At 39.6% G+C, this 25,726-nt stretch overlaps 1 protein-coding gene across 1 annotated transcript in view; it reads left to right on the top strand.

Moving 5' to 3' along the window:
• The window catches only part of wscd1b (WSC domain containing 1b), a 124,625-nt gene that overhangs the window by 741 nt on the left and 98,158 nt on the right, over window positions 1–25,726 (top strand). The window lies entirely within an intron of this gene.

The raw sequence follows: 25,726 nt of genomic DNA, 5'->3' as shown, positions 1-25,726 counted from the left end.
ACCTTTCCCTGGTTGTTCAGTGGCTTGGATTCGGCGCGCTCGCATCCTGAGTTTGATTCCCCTTCAGGAAATTATTACGTTCACTCAAGGACTCCTCATGGCTATTAACACATGTGATCCCCTTGATGTTGTGTGACATGCACTTCCTTTTCACTGGGAAAGGCTGCGATCTGCCAAGTTCAAATAAATTTAGTACAAATTTTTCATTTTAAATGAATTGGCTGTCTCTGGTAGTCATGGGCAAACAATGAGTTAACTTGGTCAGAGTATAATGGGTCTGCATTTGATAATCTCGTTGTTTTCTGGGATGGTCAACTGTCAGATGTCAACCAGTAAAGGTACAGATATGTTGTTTGACTGTTCACACAGGTTTTATGGCGCTTTCACGCTCAAGTGGGGGCGCCCTTGCGCTTCCTCACGCGAAGAAGAACGCGTTCACGTGAAGAAGAGCGCGCTTACACGCGAAGAAGAAATGCCGCATCCAAGCGAGTGAGCGAGTTAGTGAGAGAGGGGAAACACTGCTACGAGCCTACGTTCTTTGTTAATGTTTGTAAAATATCTACAGAGGCAACGCCTCTATGTATCATCTTTTGTGTTGTTGTTGTGTGCTTCCACTCGCGATCGGACACTTAAATCCAGTTGTGTAGTAGTTTGAACGATGTGTTAATGCTAGCGAACGCATGCTAACCGTTTAACTGTATTAGCAGCTAATCATCGCTGATTTACGTTGATGCAAACCTGTTTGTTATTGGGGACGAAATTGATTTGTTTCATTTCTGTTTTTAGTTTCACTCTTCAAGTGATGGTTGAATGAAGTCAGCAAATTATACCAACGTCTTCTGTATCCTCATTTGGGAGTTTAGCTAGCTATATAGCCAGGACTAAGCCTTAGCGTCTCTGTGAGGACAGTGCAGTCTTATTCCCTCCCGATGCAGTTATCTCCACCTTGCAATGACTGCAAGTCATTTTGTTGTAATTTTTCCTCGTGAAGTAAAGACGCTTTCGAGCGTTTGAACCTACTTGCTGTCATTGTTATGTTTACAGCTGCAATGCTCGTGCTAAACCATCGTAACCTTTCATTTTCACCCTCTTTCCTGGTGAAGTGTAGCCAAACTTTGGAGCGGGTGGTTCTTGGCGCCATGCTAGTTTGATGCGTCTGGACAACAAGACACGTCACAACGCAATATGCGTCTTTAGGAATCGTTAAAGAGATCGTTCAGGCTTTTTCATTGTGATGTCGAGGCCTCGAAACACAAGGAACCGGTTCTGAATTGGAATCGGATTTCGATTCCCATCCCTAGCGGCCCGTGGTCTAATTCCCTGTCAGGGAATTAGAACATTCATGTTAGGACCCTCCATGTATATAAATAAATGGGTTTCCATTGAAATGCACCATTTTGACTGGGAAAGGTTGCAATCTGCCAAGTCAAAATAGATTAGACGTATGGCACTGAAACATGAGTATTCACTGCAATTTTTTCAGCTCAAATTAATTGGATATGTTTCATATCTTTCATTATCAGTGATAATAATTAAAATAAATCAGAACACAATGGAACAACATTTGTTTTTCTCAGTGTTGATTTTTGGGTTGGTCAACAATCTGATGTCACCCGATAAAAGTACCTGTAGTAGCCTGTTGTTTTAGCATTTAAATGTGTCCCCTGTAATCTACTGGCTAGAATTAGACCAGTGCGTAAGGCGTGAACGTTTCATGTGCCCCCCCCCCCCCCAACTGTCTGCCGCCACTGTAAACTGTATAATTTGTCTATAAAATTATATGAAATCAATAAATAATAATACATTCAAATTGATTAGCAACATTTACTAATGTGGACAATATGCCAAATAATTTGACCGAAAAAAACAGAATCGAGTGTCATTGGACCGAGGGAAAGTTTTTATTTTTGCTGCAGGCAGTATCAGCTCGTTTGCTATGATGTGTGGTTATTTTGCACTGAGCAACTTGGTCTGCCACCTTACAGTGTATATGATGCTAACAGTGCTAGCTGGTTTACTGATGTAACACTGACAAAGCGGGACGATTGTTGGCAATAATTTTGCAGAAAAAAAAAATCAAGCAGCTTATCAATGTGATTGGGGTCTAATCTCTTTAAGTGACGTCTTAGTTGATTCGGCTTCCTGTTGTCTGCTGCAAACATTTTTAGACACAGTAAACAGACTGGTCTTTCCTTGTCTCCTGCCGTATTAAAAGTCAAAGCCAAAAACCAAACGCTACGTACGCTTCGTCATATTTCCTCATCTTAGCTCGTAATATCTCAGTGCTCTTTGCTGTGTGTTTTTGTTTGGTTCAAAAATACTGCGCATACTTTGAAAATGAGAGCGCTACTGCCACCCACTGAGTGGATGTGCAATTACACTTTATTCTAGTATGGCAAAAAAAAGTGTTCCCCGAGGTCACATGCGCCACCCCTGGCATCCCCGGGGGGGCGCCCCGGGGGCGCCCCACTATTTGAGAAGTACTGTACTAGGCACTCTCACCACTGGCTCTTGGGTTCGATTCCCAGTCAGGGAAGTGTTTTTCGATGTCTGTTAACATGGTGAAAATATCGTGCTCGTGCATCTGATTACCTCATTGATGGTTTCTGGATTAATAATCAGTTATTACAAGCCTTTCCTTGTCTTTTATACCCAGCAGGGCGAGAGTGGTTTTTTTAATTTCAATTCTTAGGGGTTGCATGAATATTCAGCTGTAAAACCATCGCTATTTTGAATGATTGATCCAGACTTAATTGAATTTTATTCTGTGTGTTTGGTGCATTTTAAGTGTTTTTATTTTGACTATGATGTGATGAAACAGTGCCCATTAGGTAAAATTGAATATTCAACACACAGCAGGTTTTAATTGCTTGCTTCAGGGTGATCACAATGAGCACTGTTGTTGACAAAGCAGTAATGTTGTGCATCGCCGAAGCTATGAAAGGATACAGTTTCAGTGTTTTTAACTTCAGCATCTCAGATTTTTGTAGTGGCAATCCTAGGCCTTTTGTTTGTTTTGCGCTGCATATAAATCAACGGTGGAAACAAATCAACATGCGTCCATCTATTATACTGCTTTTTGAAAGGCCTCACTGGGCTATTGTCTGGGATGCTAATGTGAATTAACATACATGCATTGTGTTTGGAGAGGAAAATGCAGGCTTGAAAAGAAATCAGGGTCTGGAGCCAAGGTCTTGCACTGTCAGCTCGGGAGAGAGAGAGAGAGAGATTAAATAGATCAGGAAATGAGCAAATGGCTGTTGGATAAGATTGTGAGAGGTCTATCGAGGAACCTGGCCAGGATACCATTGTAGTTTCACACGCCCACAATATGTACACGGTAAGGAGGTTATTTAGTTACGGGTGCATTCATTTCAAGATCATTCTAAGGTTACATGACATACAGATCCAGATTATGATGACATGACACAGATCCACACATTTCACAAGTCAATTTTTAAGACAAAATAAATAAACTAGGGCTGTCAAACGATTAAAATTTTTAACACAGTTAATCACAGCTTAAAAATTAATCGCAATTCAAACCATCTCTAAAAAAATGACATTTTTCTGTAAATTATTGTTGGAACGGAAAGATAAGACGGATATATACATTCAACATACGGTACATAAGTACTGTATTTGTTTATTATAACAATAAATCAACAAGATGACATTAACATTCTGTTAAAGTGATCCATGGATAGAAAGACCTGTACTAACATTTATCTTTTAAGAACTACAAGTCATAGAAATTTTCTAGTAAAACCCCTCTTAATGTTTTCGTTTTAATAAAATGTATAAAATTTTCAATCAAAAAATAAACTAGTAGCTCGCCATTGTTGATGTCAATAATTACACAATGCAGCAGAGGGCGACAAAACACCAAAAAACACAAGTAACAAGTGGACACTGTGCTGTCATTTTTAATCTGTTTGAGCGGGGCATGTGCGTTAAATGCGTCAAATATTTTAAGGTGATTAATTTCAAAAATTAATTACCGCCCGTTAACGCGATAATTTTGACAGCCCTAATTAAAACCCCTCTGTATGTTTTCGTTTTAATAAAATTTGTAAAAATTTCAATCAAAAAATAAACTAATAGCTCGCCGTTGTGGAAGGTAGTGATTGAAATACACCGCAAGGTGTCAAGGGCGAGTTTTAAATCAATTGGAGATCTAGCTTCTAGTTTTTCTAGTGTGTTTTGCCCCTCGACTGACGCCGTAGTTTCCGGGTTCATTGTGCCTTACGTTCATTTGAGTGCCGACTTAACAACGTACGAGACCTCTGATAGTTTGTATATTGTGACTAAATATTGCCATCTAATGTATTTGATGAGCTAAAGAAAACTCAGACCAAAGTCTGAGTATTATTTTGCACAGCTATTTTGATTGGGAATGCCAGTTCTCTGTGCATAGAGGTTTTTTTTTTTTGTTATGAACATAATTTTTTTTTGTAGAGATAAGAATATTATTTTTGTTGTGTTTCAGTAAATGATACTGTAGCTACTTACCGGTTACGCCCAAATGCATGATGGGAAGTTGGGCAACCATGACTGCCAGTGGTGGCTGTAAATGGTATATCTTCTCTGCGTTGTGTTAAATACAGGAGGTTAAGAAAAAGATCATCACCTATCTTTCTTCACCACGTTGCTCGCCCCAATAGGTATGTTTGTTGTGAACGAGTTGCCAAAGCTTATGCCAATACAAGGCACGGTCCAATGAACGCCTGTGTCCACTTGCATTTCACTGCCGTTTTAGCTCTCAGTATGCAAAAACGGCATCATTATAATGTGATTGTGGCAATGCATGTGCGGATAATTCCGAGCAAACTTAATTACCGCCTGTTAACGCGATAAATTTGACAGCACTAGTAATTTTGTCATTTCTCGGTAGGTAGGCAGATGTATAGTGGTTGAAAAGGTAAAATAATTGATAGATCAATACCTTTATGGCTGATCTTCTTTTGGACAGGACTTGCATTGTCTGGACTCTCTGCTAATACATCGTGAAACCAGTGACGATGCTGGTGTTGAACTCCCAGGTTTTGGGAGGTGGGCCAGTGTTCCAGTGTTGCCCTGCCTCTTTGCATAGAGCGCTTTTCTTTTTGTGAACATTTTTTTTTTTTTTTTAGAGATAAGAATATTTTTGTTGTGCTTTCAGTAAATGATAATGTAGCGACTTAACTGTTCCGCCCAAATGCATGATGGGAAGTTGGGCAACCATGACTGTCAGTGGTGGCTGCAAATGGTATATCTTCTCTGCGTTGTGTTCAATACGGGTGTTAAGAAAAAGATTCTCCTTTCATTCTACCCAATGTCGCTCGCCACAATAGTTATAATTGTTGTGGATGAGATTCCAAAACTTACCCCAATGAATGCCTGAGTCCATTCCTCTCGCTTGTCTCTGCCTCTGAGCTCTAAATATACATAAAACGGCGCCATTGTGGTCTGTTTGCGGCAATGCATGAGTGGGTCGTCCCGCGCTTTTGTTAAATACGTTGAATATTTTAAAGTGATTCATTAAAAAAATAATTACCGCCAGTTAACACGATGAATTTGACAGCCATAAAATAAACATATTCTGAATCTCTTTGAAGTTAAAAGGAGGATGATAAAAATCTCAATTTGTATATCAAAAGAACGGAAGAAAGCAGGAGTCTTCACTGCTTAAACAATGGTCGAAATCCTAGAAGTGTGCCTGCAGAGCCAGAAAAATGCTGAAAAGCACTTTTGTAGATAGGCAGATATGTTTATCACTTCAGGCTTTCCTCTTTCACAGGGTTTTCTGTTCTCTGTGTGTGGTGGTTGCAGTGTGTGAAATTTATTCAAGAGATTTTTTAGATCACTTTTCCTTCGATCACTGTGGGGTTTTGTGCCCAAGGAAGCACTATACTGAATTTTAACATTCTTGAAATCTTAACTCATTGTCAGAAAAGGTACTTTTGGGGTCTATTAATGGTTTCCAAGGTACACATGGTGCACTTCTCCCATCATTATTATGTAACTGAGTCATGAGTAATGGCAGGTTCCAGGAATGGCAGGAGAATACACTGTGACTCGCATCTGAATGAGGATGTGTATATGAGGTTTATGTCAGCTGATAATACTGTTATAAGTAATGGATATGTGTGTGTCTTCTTCATGATGCAAACACAAATTGTGATGCATCTGTCATTAGTTTTAAGAGAGCTGTTAACAGAGGACAAAATTTTCTTAATGGGTAAAACCTCTTCATAACATTCAGATTGGGCCATCAAACTATACACCAATTCATAAGCCCCTGTAGTGATGAGCTTGCATCTTTTACATATAGATTTTCCTGTTCGATCAGATTTTGTTACAGAAAAGATCTGGTTACTTTAAGAATAAGAATGCGGAAAAATAAAAACGGGAAACTTGCTTCTCGGCAGAGACTGTGGGCGCTTTCACACTAGCACTGTTGGTCCGTTTTAAACGGACCAGATTTCTTTTTTTTTTTTTTTTTCAGATGGTCCGCTTTGTTTTGTAAATATGAACGCGCATTTGAACCCTAGTTCGGCCCAAACAACCGAACTCGGTCCACTTTAAGTGCATCTTGCTTCGCTTGTGAATGCAAACGGAGCAGGGTGCGCTTTGCTATCTTACAGGTATGTGTGCAGCGTCACAGCGTGGACCTGTGATGCTCTAGGCCGGGAGTCAGAAACCCGTGGCTCTAAAGCCACATGTGTCTCTTTAACGCTGCCCAAGTGGTGCCCTGGAACTTTTTCAGAAATGTTTGAAAATAGAAAAAGAGGGTGGAGGAAAATATATTTTTAGTTTTAATTAGGGCTGTCAAAATTATCGCGTTAACGCGCGGTAATTAATTTTTTAAATTAATCACGTTAAAATATTTGACGCAATTAACGCACATGTCCCGCTCAGACAGTATTCTGCCCTTTGGTAAGTTTTACAGCAAGGCTTTTTGTGCTGTGTAACAGCGAACTCTTGTGGTCGCTTTGCGACATGGTTTGTTTTCTTGCCAGTTCAATATGGCTGCACGACGTCTCGGGCTGACGCCTACGTTGTAATGTTGTGCTTATATGATCCTTGGACAAGATTTGTCCGTAAGTATGGTTGTTGTAAATAATGTACATATTATGTTAGTAAACGAAATGTTATATTTTTTGTATGAGACGCTTTATGTTTATGTTTGGTGAACCTGTATAGCATGCTAAGCTAACGTTGTTGCTAATGCAATGCTTGTGTACTTTTTTTTGTAGTTTTACGACGGTCTAAAGAGGACAATGGTTTGAGGCCATTTTATTAATAAATCAAGATGAAAAAGGAAGAAGTCTGACTATTAAGGTGTCGTTCACTAGCTGTCTAGCTTTGGAAAAAGTAGACGCTTCGGAGTGAGGACAGCATAGACAGATTTAAATGACAGTAGAGTGAAATCCCCACTACAGTCCTTATGTACCGTATGTTGAATGTATATATCCATCTTGTCTTATCTTTCCATTCCAACAATTTATTTTACAGAATATATATATCATTCACAGAAAAATATGGCATATTTTATAGATGGTTTGAATTACGATTAATTGCGATTAATTACGATTAATTAATTTTTAAGCTGTAATTAACTCAATTAAAAAATTTTAATCGTTTGACAGCCCTAGTTTTAATATGGTTAAGGTTGATTTTATTCCATTAACTCATTCACTCCCAGCCATTTTCACCGGTGCAACCCCCTTCGCTCCCGGCCGTTTTACTGGATTTTGACTGATTTTGCAAGGCCCACAGAAAATTGTGTTCTATTGCTTTATAAACATTGACCCCACCAAAAGAAAGATTAGACTCTCTTCTTTCAGCAGGGAAAAAAACTGTTATCTTTTTTCCATTCTTTAGAAACCAGCATTAGAAAATAGCTTAGTCTGAGCAATTTTCCAATGCCTGATTAAAAAAAACAGAGAAATTTGAGCTTTTTGTAAACTCATTCATTTCAAACATAACTTTGACTTTAACGCAGCTATTTTTTGCTTTAGTTCCATCCCAAACATCTGAATAATGTTTTCCTTTTACAAAATAACATAAACAACAAGACAAATAGCTTTTGATAGCAAAGTAACAATTTATTTACACATAACTAACTGAGAGATGATGCTGTTGTGGCCACGACAGCCGGGCTAAACTTTTCCCTCATTGCCGCCTGTCTCGTAAAGATGGATTTTTTTGAGTCTTTCTTTTGTGGTGACCACCGCCTCGTGGCAGAGTTTGCCTGGGGAACTTGTGTTCCTGGGGGGGAACTGGTTTGGCCGTGCGGGACACTGGAGGGTGTGGGGGACGCGAGCGGCCGAACACGGCGGCGCTGGCTATGCTCAGCGAGCAGCATGGACTCAACGTCATCGTCCACTATACTGGTGGTCCCGGTCGTTCTGCTCGGTCATCCAGTGCCAGGCATCCCGGGCGTCCTCCCAGTTGTTCTGCTCGGTTGTCCGCCGCCTGGCATCCTGGACGTCCATTCGGTCGTCTTCCGCCGGCGCCCCAGCCCGGCCGTTCGTTCCGTTGAATCGGGTTGGGGGTCTTACCAAATGCGCTACTGCCCTCCAGTGGCCAGTTTTATTGCTTTAAATGCAATGTTCTTTGGAGCTAAGTTGAATCTGAACCTAGAGATGTCTCTTGTGGGAAAAAAAAACGTAAAAGACGTATAAGTACGTCTTTGGGACATTGAAACAATTACAAATAGAACGTACTTATAAGTTTTTGGGAGAAAATGAGTTAATATTGTAATGAAGTTAAACTAGAGGCGACATCGTACAACAGACTAGTCACGTGGTGAATCATTCTCTATAGGATGCACCGCAGGAAAAATATACATTTACCATATTTTCCACAATATAAGCGGAAGCAAAAGTACAGTGCAATAGCAAGTCAAAAATCAACAATAGCAAGATGACACGATTAGCCATGGCCAAATATTGCTGTGCTAAGCAGTTGTATTTGCACACGAACCGTGTGAGAGTGACTGGCCGAGACTGGTGGAGCCTCTCGGGGCGGCCGTTTTGTGAATCTCACTCTCCTGGAAGTGGCGACAGTTTGACAGTCCAAAAAGTCACGATTGTGAGAGCGATCGCTCGCTTGTGTGTCCCTTTTGTGATTTAATTTTCCCCATGCATTTTTATACCCTCCAGTTTTCTTGGCATTGAGTCGGGAGGAGCGTCCCCGCCGCTGGTTGAGCAGCGACTTGCTATGCTATGCTACATTACTTTTTACATTTTTTTTATTTATTCAAACTTAAGGCTGAGTTATGCTTGCGCCTCAGACCTGCGCCATCAAGGAAGACCCGATTTACGACCCTGCGCCGTAGCCTTACGTGTGCCTATTGAATTTTCAATCCCTAGCGTCACGTGGACGCATATGACGGGGCGGAAATGGACTGTGATTGGTCCGCTCAGACTGTTGTTTCCGGTTCAACGCGAAATCACCGCCATTGTAGAATAGAATCAAACATTATTTTCCTACACGCAAAAATGGACCAAGCCGACGGGAGTATCATCGAAGAGCAAGTCTGGTCAAGACATCATAAAGTTTGCCAAATGTCAAGGTCAGCGATTGAATAAAATAAATGGAATAACCACCGAGACGTGTGTGTTTGGAATCGAGTGGCCACATGAAGTGGTGACCCAGTCAGCCAAAAACTGCCAGCTTTTTATCACTTTATGTTGTATTTTTGGTTGGTGCACTTAATGATTTATTGTGTACTTATGTTTGCTGTGAGTCTGTGACTGATTTACGTGTCACACTTCAAGTATATGAAGAATAAATCACAAGATTTGTGTCAAAAGAGTTGTTTTGATGTTTAATTTTCCACAACAGACAGTTCCCACTCGATATATCATCACTGATTGAGAGTGCCTTGGTGCTTTTATGATAATGTTAACATCAAGACTTCCAACGCAGTTTGGGAAGTTCCATAAACGCCAGAAATCTGCTATGGCTTCCCAATGGCTGGTTGTAGGACACGGCAAACAAATCCGGCTGGAGGGCTTTGCAGACCTTGGACGCAGTGCTCGACGCCAGTTTGAAGCTAGCCGCCACAGCTAGCTGATCTCCACCCGAGTCTAGAACTCTGTGCGGCATCAAAAGTCGGCCAGACCGCCTCGAAACCGTCTTCTGTGTCGCCTGCGCCTCAACATTTGTGTGATCAACATTTATTGAATTTTGATGAGCTGACGATTTACATTAAAGCGTTCCATCTTGCATCGTTTTTTTTCTCCGTTAAACTAGACTAGCAGAAGTCAACAAGCATGCCCCAAAACCGTACAAACATAACGCCACACCCCTCTAGTGGCTTGGCGGTGAATTACAGACCAACTCGTTCCCTCTCCGCAGAACTATCGAATGTTCATTGACGCCATAGTCACTTCGCCGTCACCACAACGCGGGAGCATAACTCAGGCTTTACATGCATACAAACCTCTGCTTTACAAAACGGTCAATTGACAAAAAATTGATACATACAGATGAACGGTTATATTATCATTGCAAAATAAAAGACGGTTAAAAAAAACAAAAAACTATATACAGTTTAACATGTCAAAATAATGCTATGGTACATTTATGTGCAGCTTCACAGCACCACGCTGTGATGCTCCCCGCTCCTATCTCCTCTTCTATTTGTCCAATCAATAAGTGCGCCTTTCGTCCACGTGATTCTACTCGTAAAATTCGGTTGACACAGTGTGAATGCTGAACTTTTTCAACGACTCATTTGCAAGTGTTGCTGCCAGGTAGCTCTCCAACCAGTCCCTGGTCCTCTTTGTCTAGTGGGAAAGCGCCCTACGGCTCGGTTCACACTGCAGGTTAATGCCAATGTCTTTGCTAATATGCCTGTATGTGTATCTGAAATTTTTCATGCAGTGTGAACAGTCGAAGTCAGATTTTTATTTTAAATCGGACCTGGGCTCATTCATATCTGGATAAAAAATCTCAATGTGAACACATATCTGTCTAAACGCAGCCCATGCATCATCAAAAAGTGAAATACACCACCATTGTTCGACAAAACATAAAACGGACTCAAACAAGCAATGGCGTAGAAAATACCTTTTCCTTCTTGACGTGAAGCTATTGGGTTTTAAAAAATGTTGGCTCTGGGAGTATTAAATCCTGAAAGTTGCAACAAAAGTTAGTTATGGCGGAGAACTCCCAGAAGGACCATATTTATTCCATCCAAAATTTTTTAAAAAGTTGCAAAAAAATCAGAATTGGGCATCATGCTCACGTAACATTTAATGCTTGGAGGAAGTCAAGACTTGGCTCGGCGAACACTATTGCTCGGCTTGACCTGTATTCCTCCTCTTAAATCACTGTTTAATGCTTTCTTTTTTATACTCACCATTCCAAACACTTATAACTTTATATTTAGTTTAATTCTTAGCAATTTTTCTCCATTGGGTTATATAACCTGAAGAGAAAAGAAATGCCTTTGTAATGTAGTATGGTGCACACATATGAATCATTGAAAAAGTGATACGACTTTATAATTTCAAACAAGTATTGAAAATATCACCGCATGGTTTGGTGTGTTTCTTTTAACATTTGCAATCCCATGTTTTGCCCAGCTTCTACAAGTCCAAGAGCAGTTTCAAAGGACTCACAGGCAAAACTGATTACTCTGAATAGTTCTGATTATTCTGTATTCATTTAGAAAAGAGAAGGGTTTACCCCCAAATTCAGAGCTCTGAGATTTCTCGCCAAATGGGGGAAAACTAGCACCTCGTCATAACAAATGTGTCTGTTAACCATTGATTAGTGTCAAATGACTTGTCTCTGGGTTGCAGAGACCATTTAAACAGGGCTGGGATTGCTAATTTTAAAGTACAATACAGTAAAGCCGGTTTCAGACATGATATACCGCAACATTACAGTGTAATATGACCCCCGAGCTAACCAGATCGTGGCTTTACATAGGAAATATAATGGTACTTAGCCGACTCAGCTACTTTCACATGCATCATATGACCCAGGCTTGTTTACTATTTTAAGATTCTGCTGATGAAATGAAGTCACGGTAATTTTACGGTACCACTCCGACTGATTACTTTCTATGAGACCAGATTGAACAATTACACGATCTCAATCACAATGTTAATTGAAAAAGATTAAAGGAAAATGCTAAAAAGACTTTTTGCTCAGCTACAGAGTTCTGCGCCGTCCCATTCAAAAGTCTTCACTCTCTTCCTTAAACCTAATATCGGCAAATAATTGAAAATTATAATCTGTTTTCCCATCTATATTGTTAATTCTTTGTTTCCTGTTTATCTATTATTTTTTTTTTTTCCTTACGGTGAAGAAATATAAGGAAATGTAATGCAGTCAAGGTCATAGCTGCGTCATCGAACTATCTGCTCTGAAGTGGAACATTCCCTGCTACCTTCAGATAAAGCACTACTAGTAATTTACCTGACTTGTGACTTGGTAGGGCCTATATAGGTCCGGCTCATGTAGGAGTCAACTGGGCTGTTACATTGCGTTCACACATGAGCGTGTATCAGGTAAATACTGGAACAATACCAGACTACAGACTAGAGGTTAATCAATATATCGGCCAGCCAATATATCAGGATAATAGTGGGGATGATGTGGCTCAGTGGTAGTGTAGTTGTTCTCCCCTGATTAACTCGTCTAAGTATCCTTGAGCAAAATATGGAACCCCACGTTGATCCTGGTGCTGCGTCACCAGTAGGTAGATGAGGAGACAGTGTAAAGCGCTTTGAGGGCCTTAAAATGTGGAAAGGCACGATACGAGTGTTACACCATTTACCATAATATATGGACTTTCCAACATCGGCCATTGGCTGATTAACAAAAAAAAAAACAAAAAAAAAGAAAATGGTTGATTAAAAAAAAAAAAAAAAAAAGGATTTTGATCAGGCATCTGTGTGGGCCACTGTGGCCACCGCTGACTGACAGAAGGACCCTGCAACATCTTGAAGGCAGGCTTCTACAGGAAGCTTCAGGCTTGCCTGTTTTGTAAATATTTGTAAGATTTTTTTTTTTCTTTCGTGGGACAAGAAAAGTTAGATCTTTAAGGTGTTTACTGAGCGATCCTTACACTCTAAATGTAACTCGTAGCGTTGGCGTAATATTCCCATTAACATTAGCTTTAGCATGCTCCAACTTTACCATCCTCTTAAACTCTCACCTGTTTACATCTCATGGTGACATCCTGGTGGGTTTAATTATTTGAAAATAATGTATTCTTCTCACTAAGTGTGTATAATCATAAAAATAAGTGCTATGTCTGTTGGTTTGGTATCACTACACCAAATTAATACTTTAAGTCTCAGGTCCTCATTGTAAATTTAAAGCTGTTTTATTTTTTAATTTTTTTTTACTGATTTTCTACATATGCAACATAACAAAAGACAAGAACAGACATGACAAATGAAGACAAACCAACAATAACCAACAACAACAAAAACGGCAAGCTGGGAATAGCAAGCAAGAACATAATTAAAGGAGTGCAGAACAATGAAAGCTATACAAGGGAGAAAGTACTATATTTCACAAATGCTCTCGTCAGAATGGCAGAAACATTGTCCTGAGTGTAGTCCAGGAACGGTTTCCATGATTGTTCAAAAACATCTGTTTTGGAGTGCAAAAGACAAGTCAGAAAGTCCAGTGGGATATATTCCATTATTGTCCTGTGCCAACCCGACAGCTAGGGGGGCCTTATCCATAATCCAGTGCATGAGGATATTTTTCTGAGCACAGAAAGTCAGAATATAAAAGTCTTTCTTGATATTTATCAATAACACACAGGAGAAACATCTTTCCTATATTTAGAGAGACTGTTGGGAGCAACATGTGATCGATGCAAAATCTTTAATTGAATGGCTCTTGTTCGGTTACAAACAGTAATTTTTTTTGCATTCGTCCAAATGTTGTCCCACATTTCCCCAGCTATTTTAACACAAGTTCCCTCTCCCAGAACTTAAAACTTTTTAAAGCATTTTTAAAATGCCTTTCATAATCTATTTGCATTTTTAAAAAAAAAGTATATCTGCTTACAAAATTGGCTCTGGATAACGGCAATGGGCTGAATTTTTTTTTTTTTAGATATTGGCATCGGAATTCGAAAATTCCATACCAGTCGACCCCTACTAGCTACTACAGACTAGGGGTGTGACAAAATATCGAAATGGTGATATATCGTGACACTTTGTATCCCAAAAGGTTATCGATATGCTCCTGCAAGAATCGAGATATAATTTTAAAAAGGTGTCAATGTCTAAAAAAAAAAAAAAAAAAAAAAAAAGGAACCAACAACACGTTGCTATCAAAATCTTTCACCATAATAGTGTCTCAGTTAACTCTGAGGCTGCCATTGACGGTGCTCGACTCCAATCCATTTAGACTGGGAACGTTCGTTCATTCGACACCAGAGCATTCGCAGTCATTCTGTCTGATTTTCGCATCATTTACAGGTCACTTGCTTTTAATTTACAGGTCTAATCATTTGGGTGATTCCCAGGTCACTTCCTGTTCTGTAACTCAAAATACCCCAAAATTAACAGGAAGTAACTAAAAATCAACAGGTAAATGACCCAAATTTACCTCATTGCCTGGCATTGGCTGCCACTGAAGGCCATACACATTCAATCCGTTTGAAGTGGGAGGGATGGTAGCCATCCCTGCCATCCCTCCCACTTCAAACGGATTGAACGTCTACTAGTGATAAACCGTGTTGGGCACGTTACTTTAAAAAAGTAATTAGTTATAGTTACTCACTACTTCTTCCAGAAAGTAACTGAGTTAGTAACTAATTACTCTATAGTAAAAGTAACTAGTTACCAGGGAAAGTAACTATTTCCGTTACCTTAAAAAGAAGTTGTATGTCAAAAAATTTGAAATTTTCTGAGCAGTATTTGAGTCAGTTGAACAGAGACGAACTGACAGGTAGTTGTGTTATAGAACCTCGTAATATTTATTGCACCGCACCAGCAACAGATTTATCCTACACTTGAAGTGCATGTAAAGTACTTTACATGCACGTTCTTTCCTTTAATTTCGACCAACTTGAAATAGTGTCTATATCTCCACCTCATAATGGACAAATTTTCCTCTGAATGCTCTGCCATCATATCCCTCTACAGGGTGACCCAAAAAAAAGTTTACACTCAGTTGACTGCTTGTTTAAAAGCCATTGAAACATATCTAAATAGGTTGTCATGCTTAAGTGAGGTCACTCAATGCAGCTGGTAATCTCTCGTCTCTACAATTCCTGTGCTTCTGCTGAAAATGAAGAAAACTTTAGCTGTACCTGAATTGCTGCGTGCCGGTCTGACACCTACTGAGATTGCAGCAAATCTGAGAATATCCAGATGTGCAGTCTACAAAGTTAAAAAGAAGCTGAAAGATACTGGAACAGCCTCATGAAAACCTGGGTCTGGAAGTGACGATCTGTGCGGACCAAAAAGTTGATTGACAAGGTGATATGTGGCCACCCAGAGTCCAGATTTCAATCCCCTGGATTATAGCATATGGGCAACTGTGGAGGACAGTGCCTGTAAGAAGCCACAAACTTCTGTGGCAGCCTTGGAGAGGTCCATTGTTAGATCTTGGGAAAAGATGACAGCATCCTACATTAAGAAGACCTGTCAAGCGTTCCGCAGGCACCTGGAGGCTGTTGTGACACTTAAGGGAGGACACATTGAAAAAGAGTGTACTGTACATGTTCTTTACAATAATGTATAATTTGTGATTTAATTCTAAACTGAATAAACATGGCATTTAAATTGTATTATGGCAGTGTAAACTTTTTTTTGGGTCACCCTGTACATCTGTTTTGCGTGTGTGTGTTTGCCGCACACACCGTTTGTGTGTGAAAACACCGGCTCTGAAGTATTTTTTAATTTTTTATTCTTTTATTCAAACAATAATACACACGCACTACAGCACATCAGATACAAAACTGCAAGGCAAACATGAAAACATACTCGGGGGGGGAATAAATAAATAAATGAGGCACTTTGTACATACTGTACTACTCGTGGGTCGTGGCAGAATTCTTTCACAAACATAAGGCACTTCAATTGTCATATTTACAAAAACAGGAACACAAACAATACACACAACTCTAAGAGTCAGTCAGTAGCCACGTTTACATGCTGACTTTTATTCATACCGATTCAAATCATTCCGAATGGAAATTTCACATCAGCTGTTTCCATGTCCCTCATCTATTCCGATCCAGCGTTTACATGTGACTGCCTTTATTCCGAAAGGACGTTTGACAACTGCCGTCTGACATGCGCAGATTAATCAAAACAAAGCGTCACGTTGCAAAACATGGAGATCGATCGTCAGATCAGCTGCTGTTTTAACTTTTCAAGTGGAAACAAAACTTCAGAATGACACGCCGTTCATTTAAAAAGTTGTGTGGGTGCGCTGTGCATGTGCTTGGAAGCCATGTTGCAAGTGACGTTACTTACGTCACCAAGTGACGTCACCACGTCAGTACGGAGCATGTGCAGAAAGAACGCAACCAGACACCATTCCGCTTCCCTGTTTACATGATATAATTTTACTTCTAATCGGTTTGGGAAAAGGAATATTCCACCCCTGTGAAACGGAATGAAATTCCATTCGGTTTGGGCCTGTTCATTCCAAAAGGGGGTGTTTATATGGAACACATTTATTCGGTTTGAACAAATATTCCGATTGTAATTGGAATATTTGGCTCCATGTAAACGTGGCAAATGACAAATCCCTGAGATCCGGTTCTGTCAAAATTTGCTTCCCTATAAAATTTTGCTCCCAAAGCTTTTGTGGCGCTGAAAATGCCCTCTTTTACATTCAGTTGGACTCTCAATGTTATCCAAAGGTGCTAACTAAACTAGATACTTCATAAACATACATGTGCGACACGAAAATGGTGTAAATTAATGCTTAAAGACACGGCGACGTCGTTAACAGTGAAAGAGCGGGATGCAGTTGTTGTTTGCAGCTAACATGGTAGGATGTGTCTGAGACCTTTTCTACATGTCCTTCCATGATCAAACTTAAGTAAATATTCCTTTCTTTAAAGAAAGTTTGTGTTTACTTTGGAGTCGCTGCATTCGCGGCCATTTTTAACGTTATGTGCATGCGCAGAACCGCAAAATTGCAATTTTTGATGGGTAGCAAAATTTGTCAGAACAAATTTGGCTCTGAAGTACGTGCGCTATTTGGCTCGAGCGTTTACGTCACAGAATGGGGAATCACGTGAGATTTGACAACAACACAGCCATATTGGAAGCAGGTCTGGCTCGCGGGGCATTAAACTTTAACTGGTAACACTTTATAATAACTATCCGTTTACTAGTTAATAGATCATTAGCAAACTGTTGATAAATGATTTATTGTTGATTTGTGAAGTATTTGTTAACAGTTTGTTAAGCATTTACAGGGTATTCTTAACCTGAAACACAGTTTGTGTAGAAACGTTTCAAGTTTTTGTGGGAAACGTTTGGCATGTCTATCTTTTCAGGTTAAGAAATCTCGTTCACTTCAAAAGAAAAGGCATTTTGATGAGGCATTTTGCAGGCAGCGCTCATGTTGCACATTTATGAAAATCTGCCATAGAAACAACAAATATTTGTACTTTTCTTCGTATATTCAACAATAAAACTTATGACCTTCAACATAAAGTGTATATAGTTTTATTAAGATCCATCAACTAGCATGGCCATTTAGAATGGGGTCAACCATATTGGAACACCCTGTGTGTAAATGCTTAACAAACTGTTAACAAATACTTCACAAATCAACAATAAATCATTGATCAACAGTTTACTAATGATCTATTAACTAGTAAAACGGATAGTTATTGTAAAGTGTTACCCTTTAACTTGCCAGTTCGATAAAGAGACAAACTCGTTACTAAGGCGAAGAACAGATATGTGATCAAACTTAAGGATGTGAACAATGCTGACCCTTACGAGCAAGCCGAAGACAAATGGAGTAAAGATGTCCACTGGCTTTCACAATTACACGAAATGGACATTCTGCTGTATTTATTGTTTGGTGTATGTTACTAAACTCATCAGCGATTCCGAAATTACAAATCGCTACAAAGCTACGAGCAGTTTTGCTGCGGATGGGTGCAGGACTTGCACATTATGACTGTATCAAACGGCAACTCCATCCTTCTTGCAAAGGTAGGCTATGTGTGTTTATTATTTTCATTGCCATGAACCTGAACGCACCCCAAGTCTTGGATGACAAATAAACAGAGCAGAGTAGACTCACTACGGCTGGTAGTTTCTTCAATTTATTCAAAGTAACGCACCGCTTTTGACCGTCAGTAACGGTAACTGCGGGGGAAAAAAATTAGTTACCATAATTTCCCGAATATAAGGTGCACCCGTGTATAATGCGCACCACAAATTTACTTGCAAAATCTAGGGAAAATTATTGTACCAGTTTATAATGTGCACCCTAATTTTAGCACCAATAAATAGAAGAATACAAGAAAAAAGAGCTTGTGTACGGATACAGAAATGACATTTTACTGACTGGTGAAACACAGCACAAGCATAGCACATTGGTAGTTAAAAACATTACCATAAACTGACAATATTTACGGTAATAATATGATTTGACAACTTCTCCAATTTACCAGAATCTAGGAGAAAACAAAACAGATGTGACTTTTCTTTTAAAGGCTGCTGTATAACATGCTCGTTTCATCATGATGAATAAATGTTTCTTCCATGGATTGATACGGTAAGATGAAAGTGAGAACGTAAGTCGGAACCCGTGAGAGCTCATCGCTGTTGACACGAGAGTAACAATAGGAACTATTGTTATTTGGGTTTGAATTTCCCGAGGGACGGATATAGTTGATGGACACAGGAAGTGTGTGTGTTTACGTTTGTTATGGTCCAAGTTGTGGAGCTGCAACAAACGTTGACCCAAATGAGTTCAAGAAGCTAAATTCTGTGCTTTAAGAAGAGTAAAAAAAGCAGAATTTAACACAGACGAAATCATTCGGCAGATTAAAGTATTACCGAAACAAAATGGTTACTTAATGGTCGGCAACAGGTCGCCGCATATGTTTCTCCAATACAACGTGGCCGTGTCAAAAAAAAAAAAAAAAATCGGGGTATATATATATATATATATATATATATATGTTTGCGTGTGTGTGTGTGTGTGTGTGTGTGTGTATGTATATATTTCTGTCTCCATCCATGTACCTGTTTATAATGCGCACCATGATTTTACAAGTTGATTTTTGGGGAAAAAAAGTGCTCGTTATATTCGGGAAATCACGGTAGATTACCCCGTTACTGGGGAAAAAAAAAAAAAAAAAAACACCGTTATGTAACGGCGCTATTTGTAACGGCGTTATTTCCAACACTGGTGATAAACTCATTCCAATTCACAGCACAAGCTTGTTCTTCTGTTTATTAGTTGTTGTTTTTTCCCTTAGCTCAGATTATGGAACAGTATGACATCTCCTATCACACCTATGCCGATGACTCACAACTGTACATTTCTGTCTCCCCACATGATTATAGTCCCTTAGTCTCCCTGAGTAAATGCATTCATCAAATCAATGAATGGATGTGCCAGAATTTTCTCCAGTTGAATGTGGAGAAGACAGAAGTGATCATTTTTGGGCCAAAAAAAAGGAAAGGTCAAAGATAAGCAGGCACCTTAGCACAGTGTCACTTAAAGCTACAAATCAAGTCAGAAACCTTGGCATAATTATTAACTCAGACCTAAAATTTGATAGCCATCTAAAGTCCGTCACTAAATCTGCTTATTACCACCTAAAAATATAGCCAGAATTAAGGGACTTCTGACTCAACAAGACATGGAAAATCTTATGCTTGCATTCATTTTCAGTAGATTGGACTATTGCAACGGTATATTTACAGGTCTTGATAAAAAATCAGTCAGGAAGCTGCAGCTAGTACAGAATGCTGCAGCCAGAGTCCTCACAAATACAAGGAAGCTGGACCACACTACACCGGTTTTGAAATCGCTACACTGGCTTCCAGCGAGTCAAAGGATAAACTATAAAATACTACTGCTCGTCTACTAAACACTTAATGGCCTTTGACCAAAATACATGCTTGATTTGTTAGATTCCTATGAGACATCTAGACCCCTAAAGTCGTCTGGAACCGGTCTCCTGCATGTTCCAAGAACCAAGCAGGGTGAGGCAGCATTTAGTCATTATGCTCCTCACCTCTGGAACAAGTTACCTGAACGTTTGAAGTATGCTCAAACTGTTAGCTCCTTTAAATCAGGGCGAAAAACGCTTTTGTTTAGCACTGCATATCCATAACTGTCTATATATTTCAATCTACTTGCTTTCTATTCCTCTTGTGCTTATCTCCATTGCTGATTTCAATTATTATTATTAGCAGTAGTTTTTGTTTTATTTTTATTTATTTTATTCTATTTGTGATTAAATGCGATTTTTATGTATAATTTTATTTCCTATTTTGATTGTCTTGGTTTTTACGTTGTATTGATTTAAATGTGATTTTTATGACCTTCATGTGATGTAAAGCACTTTGAATTGCCTTGTGTTGAATTGTGCTGTATAAATAAATTTGCCTTGCCTTGCCTTTAGAATATCCTAGAATGATTTCCTGACCAATATATTGATAATCGCTGTATCGCCATATCGTCAGATCATCGTTATCGTGAGCTTTGTATCGCAAACCGTATCGTATCGTGAGGTATCAAAAGTTTCCCACTCCCTACTACAGACCATGTTTGAAAGGGCTTAAGGGTCAAAAAGCATCTATGACCATTAAGTAGAGTTTTTGAAATCCAGCTTAGTTGCTGTCTAATGGGAAAATGGGGCTGATGGCAAAGGGAGAGGAAAGCAAAAATAAAAGCTGTCATAAGATTCTGACGTACTATGCAGCAGGAAGATACTAAACTATAGTGCTGCAGAGAGACAGCAGCAAGTGTTTCTGTCTTGTCTGGGGCAATCAATGTCTGTGAGTCTGCTCAGAATAGACAGAAAAAGAAAGAACCCAGATCTGGACTGCTAACTGGCAGCTGCCACATCCCACTTTTCAAATAGTCCAATGTGACCTGTGTTTTTGAATGACTTTCAAACAGTTGTATTATTGAAGGCAGGAGAACCTGTTTTGTTAAAAAAAAAAAAAGTAGGGAGAGGAGACGAGAAGAGAAATGCCATGAAAGCAAATTAACACATTGTTTTCCTCTGTCCATGAGCAGGCTAATAAAAAAGATAAATGCACCCAAGAACAAATCTTTAAAAAAACAAGAAAAACAAAACACATTTAGTGTTTTTTGGGTTGTGTATGTTTTAGAATAGTTACACAAGGCTTTTTCAATATAGTATAAGAGGAAAAGTGATGCACTGAGAACATAAAATACTGCTAGAATTAAAGGTAATCTGATCCTATTTTTTCCACTCTTTAATTCATACAGTATAACAGCCTTCACAACACATAGGTAACCAGAGGAGCACTATGAAAGATCAGACTTCAGCCGAAGCAGCCAAATTCAAAGCATCGTCATATTTGGTAGAGCGAGCACTCCCTTTCAATATGAAACAAACCCACCTGAAGTTTGATTCTAAAGCAGGTTCTTAGGTTATAGGACCTTGACCTCTACGACCATATGCTGCCTACTGTACATTTAATAACCTTTGTCCTCATGACCCAAAATATCATCACTCTTTCTTTTCTCATCTATAGACTTCATAATACATGACATAACACAGGAATTTGTAAGGGATCTATTTTCAAAAACTTCAAATTCGAATATTTTCGAAACCAAAGCTGCTACAGACGTAAAACCAAAACAGGCACCCACTTTAGCCATATATGAGTCTCCATGAGCAGGGGCAGCAAAAAATTCAGTCTTTCCCATATAAAATCCCAGTTAGTTATTTTGTATATAAAAAAAAAAACTTAAAATGGCAATAAAATTCTCAGATTTTACACTAGATGCACAAAAATCACCAAATGCAGAGATAATCACCTATGTTAAATATTGCTACTGATCCTAAAATGTTTTTGACCAAAATAGCTACTTTTTTTTTTTTTTTTAACTCATTCACTCCCAGCCATTTTCACCGGAGCAAGGCCCTTCGCTCCCGGCCGTTTTACTGGATTTTGACTGATTTTGCAAGGCCCACAGGAAAATTTTGTTCTATTGCTATATAAACACGGAACCCACCAAAATAAATATTAGACTTCCTTCTTTCAGCAAGAAAAAAAAGTAAGTTCATATCTTTTTCCATTCTTTAGAGATCAGCATTAGAAAATAGCTTAGCTGGAGCAATTTTCCAATTTCTAATGAAAAAAACAGAGAAATTGAGCTTTTTGTGAAAGCATACATTTCAAACATAACTTTGACTTTAACACGACTATTTTTTGCTTTAGTTACATCTGAATACCATATTTTTCGGACTATAAGTCGCACCTGAGTATAAGTCGCAACAGCCATAAAATGCCCAACGAAGAGGGAAAAAAACATATATAAGTTGCACCGGAGTGTAAGTCTCATTTTTGGGGGATATTTACTTGATAAAATCTAACACATAGAACAGTTATTTCATCTTGGAAGGCAATTGAAAATAAAAATACAATAGAGAATAACATGTGTACAGTATGATATTACATGATGCGTGAACAATGCAATGCGAAAGTGGCCGGTATGTTAACGTAACATAGCTATTAAAAGTTATTTAGATAACTATAGCATAAAGAACATGCTAACAAGTTTACCAAACCATCAGTGTCACTCCAAAACACCAAAATAACATGTGAAATGAAATAATAATGTGTTAATAATTTCACACATAAGTCGCTCCTGATTATAAGTCGCACACCCAGCCAAACTATGAAGAAGAAAAAAAAAAACAGCGACTTATAGTCCAAAAAATACGGTAATGTTTTCCTTTTACAAAATAACATAAAAACAAGACAAATAGAGCTTTTGATAGCAAAGTAACAATTTATTTACACATAACTAACTGAGATGACGCCGTTGTGGCCGCGACAGCCGGGTTAACTTTTCCCTCATCGCCTCCTGTCTCATAAAGATGGAATTTTTTAAGTCTCTGCTGGGTCTGCTCGGCGAGCAGCATGGACTCGACACCGACACCGCTGCACTGGTGGTCCCGGTCGTTCTGCTCGGTCATCCAGCGCCTGGGATCCTGGGCGTCCTCTCAGTTGTTCTGCTTGGTCGTCCGCCGCCTGGCATCCTTCCGCCGGCGCCTCGGCCATGTAGCCCGGCCGTTCGTTGCCGTTGAATTGGGTTGCGGGTCTTACCAAATGCGCTACTGCCCTCCAGTGGCCCGTTTTATTGCTTTAAAATGGATTTTCAATTTTATGCTTTGGATCTCAGTTGAATCAAAACCCAGAGATGTCTCTTATGGGGGAAAAACAACGTATAAATAAGTCTTTGGGACACTGAAACAATTAAAAATAGAATGTATTTATACATTTTTTGTTACGTTAAGTTTTCAACAGCTAATAAGTGACGTGCAAGTATGAAATCTAAATAAACATAAATATAAAATGCGTTTGAGATAGTCCTATGATTCAGGCAGTGCAAATAATCGATGTGGTGTAAGCAGGATGTGAGGCTGGTCTTTCAACAATCACATAGCCTCTTTCTATGCCTTGCACTTTCTGGTCAACTTCCTTGACTTGTACAAATCCCTGTTCCTCGCTGTCTCCTTTCTGCCTTTGCGCCTTTTCCTGTCCTGCCGATCGGTCACTCCAAGGCCTTGTTCTTCCATGCTTCTGAAGTCACATCCTTGGAGAAGTTTGCACCAAAACAGTTGAAGAAGGACCGCCAGGAACTCCAGCAAGTGCTCTTGTGCTTCCTGCACATCAGGGAGTCTCACAGCAACATTCTGAAGGATGCCATGTGGGCCATGGGGAGAGATGGCCGCTTGAGGACCGCCCGGCCCGTCTCTGTGTCCCTGTGTTCCTCCTTGCCCGTGGTCATGGCGAGTAGCCTGAGCCCGGCGACCGTGTTGGGGTTGACGACCGCCACGATGAGCCCGACGCTCTGCAACACGATCGGAAAGCGCGCCAGCACCTTCTGGGTCAACTTGTAGCCGGCCATGACGGACTTATAGTTCTCCCACCTGGCCAGTGCCTTCAGGCTTGAGAATTGGGCCGCCCTCATCATCTCAGGCTTCTAAAAAACGTGTTTGTTTTAGAAAGATAGGTGTTTTGATTCATCTTTTTAATAAAGTGAATAATGCTGGCCACTTACTTCAGCCCCAGGACACATGGGTAGCACCATACAGCCGCTGTTGTGAAAGCTGCTGTAGATGTTCCTCTAAAGGTGCACTGGGTCAAAGTAGACTGAGATCTGCTTGTTGCCGTCGGCGAAGGGGTTGGTGTAGGACCAAGTGGCCAATGGGAGCTCAAGGCTGGTGTAGTAGCCAGCATTGTTGGCGTGGGCGTCAAAGCTGACTGAGTGGAAACACAGACAGAGAGCTTTTTCTGTTGAAAATTCTTGTGAATAAATGCATAAATCCCCAAATTCTTTATAGATATGGACTTAAAACAGTCTTGATTCTTGGTTAAAAGCAAAAAAAACCAAAACGTGCAGTTCGCATTTATTTTAAGTAAATATATCGAAGTACAATGCTATTCTGTTAGTGAATGTAGCTAGCAACCGCCTGATGTACACAGAGCTTTTCCGGTGAAAATTCTTGTGAATAAATGTTTAAATCCCCGAATTCTTTATAGATATGGAGGTAAAAGAGTCTCGATTATTGATTAAAAGCAAAAAAAAAAACAAAAAAAAAAAACATGCAGTTTGAATTTACTTTACGTAAATATGTCGACGAATGATGCTAGTCTGTTAGCTCTTTGTTATAATGAGGGGGGTGCCACAATGGCTTTTTCCGTTGAAAATTCTTGTGAATAAATTATTAAATCACTGAATTCTTTATCGATATGGACGTAAACCAGTCTCGATTCTTGGTTAAAAGCAAAAACCGCGCAGTTAGCAGTTATTTTACATAAATGTTGCGAGGTCTGGAGCGGATAATTTCTCCCATTGATTTTTTTCACAACGTTTCAAAATGCGTGCACGGTACGAAAAATATAATTACCTTCAATCCTCAAACAAATCACTCCTGAGACAATGCTTCTTGTTAGTATGCGGTCCAGCTTCTGTACATTTTAAATGTAAATTTGGCTTTGTGCTCAAAAGCATGTATAGGAGTTTCACTCCCACCGATTTCTAATAAATGAAGCTGAGTCACACAGCCCCCTACGGGCAGGCGGGGCGCAGTGAATGGAGGAACTGCCAGATCAAGTATTTGACTGTCTGTCTCATCATCATCATCATCATCTCACCTGATTACCTAAAAAATTTAATAACCTCGTCCATTTCCTATGATAAACATATGCTGAAAATTTGAAAACAATTCTTTTACTCATCCTTGAGTCATCGTCAACACGACGTACAGACAGACGTGTGACCTTGATGAAGTTTGCCATCAATGTGGTTCATGATTTGATTGCAATTGCTTTTATAAGTAAGAGTGTTCTGCATACAAGCAGATCGGTAACGGTGTGACATCATAGCTAGGGTTGCCAATGGTCCCTTGAAAAACGGAATCGTCCGGTATGCAGAAATAACAGTACGCTTCCCTTAGTGAGCTTTCAAGGGACGCGCAAATGTTGTTGTGCTGCGCAAAGCAGTTGCATTTGATACACGGAATCGGGTTCCAGTGTGGCGGTTG

The sequence above is a fragment of the Corythoichthys intestinalis genome, chromosome 18 (genome assembly GCF_030265065.1).
Source record: "Corythoichthys intestinalis isolate RoL2023-P3 chromosome 18, ASM3026506v1, whole genome shotgun sequence".
Classification (NCBI taxonomy): Eukaryota; Metazoa; Chordata; class Actinopteri; order Syngnathiformes; family Syngnathidae; genus Corythoichthys; species Corythoichthys intestinalis.
The sequence above is the reverse complement of the archived record's forward strand: the minus strand, read 5'-3'. Positions and strand labels throughout refer to the sequence as shown.